This window comes from Cimex lectularius, unplaced genomic scaffold (assembly GCF_000648675.2).
Source record: "Cimex lectularius strain Harlan isolate CLEC.00 unplaced genomic scaffold, Clec_2.1 scaffold389, whole genome shotgun sequence".
NCBI lineage: Eukaryota > Metazoa > Arthropoda > Insecta > Hemiptera > Cimicidae > Cimex > Cimex lectularius.
In genome coordinates, this window is record NW_019392953.1 from 107,315 (window position 1) to 108,628 (window position 1,314).

Consider the following 1,314-nt stretch of genomic DNA (forward strand, 5'->3'; position numbering starts at 1 on the left):
TTAGGCGCCAGAAAAAGTCCAGAGGCGACGGTGGGGATCGAACCCATGACCGCGGGTTCTACTAGCCGAGAGTCTGACGCCTTAACCACTCGGCTACCGCGGCCTCCTGGGATCACTATTACTAAAGAATATTGCTGTATCATCTGCAAATTTTAATTTGGTGGTTTAGGCATTGTATATCTAGTTTAGTGTGGTTGCTAGAATGCTGCCCTAAGGAACTCCAATATGTATAGAAAGGAAATGGCATTCGACAACTTGTTAGAACGGGTCAACTGCGCAATGTGAGATAGTAGGTGGATGGAAGAATGCGCTTGAGCATGACCCGCAATCCCGGGTGCCAAATTCGATCAAAAGCTGACTTAAGTCAAGAAAGGTCCCCGCACAATACTATCCCATTTCAAGGGAAAACGATACAATGTCTACCACGCTTCGGCACTGTTAGACCGTTGCGAAAACCAAATTGATGGTCGGTGATAATTTTTTGAGAATTTAGAATTGGAAGAATTCTTTTTAGTAGAGATAGATAGATAATTATGTTTATTTACAATAAAAATTATTTTACAAAAAAGTATTCAGTACATAAAACATCCTAGACAATAGCCCACAGGCTGTCTGTTGAGTTGCCAAAAGAAAAAACATAGAATAATACGAATATTAACACCAATAATACTAATGCAAATAGTCATAATTTACACAATACTTTATTAATAAGTGAAAATAATAAGTACAAAACATAATTGTAGAGACTGCCAGTTCTGCCCATTCAAAAAGAAATTACTTCATTTTTTTCTAAAAACAATTTGCCGAACAACCTAAGTCTGAATTCCTTCAATATAAGGCACACCGCCAAAAAATGGAAGCCATCCTCATAGACACCTAAATTACACAAATCACAACGGTACGCTTCCTCATTTCTGTGGACCGAGTAATTAAGAGACAGCAACTGACCTCTTGTCTTCATTATCACACTTATCATATTCAAATTATAATTTTTATTTAAATAATGGTGATTTTCTCCTAATTCCAGATTCAGTTCTTTGTATAAACCATGAAAGACAGACCGTTGTGCTCTTAATTTTAGTTTATTTTTAAAATCAGTTCTTAAAACATCTACCAAGCTTTCCACACTATTTTTATTTATGTCGGAGTAACTCAAGGGAGTAAAACGTGTTGTAGACACAAATTGTCAAATTCTTTTGCCCAAAATTCTTGTCTAGTATTTTCAAGGCCAAAATTCGAGGAAGTCTAGCAGAAGACAATGATAAAACTTTTTGGATGTATGTCAGATGCAGGCTTAATGTGTTGAAAAACAAT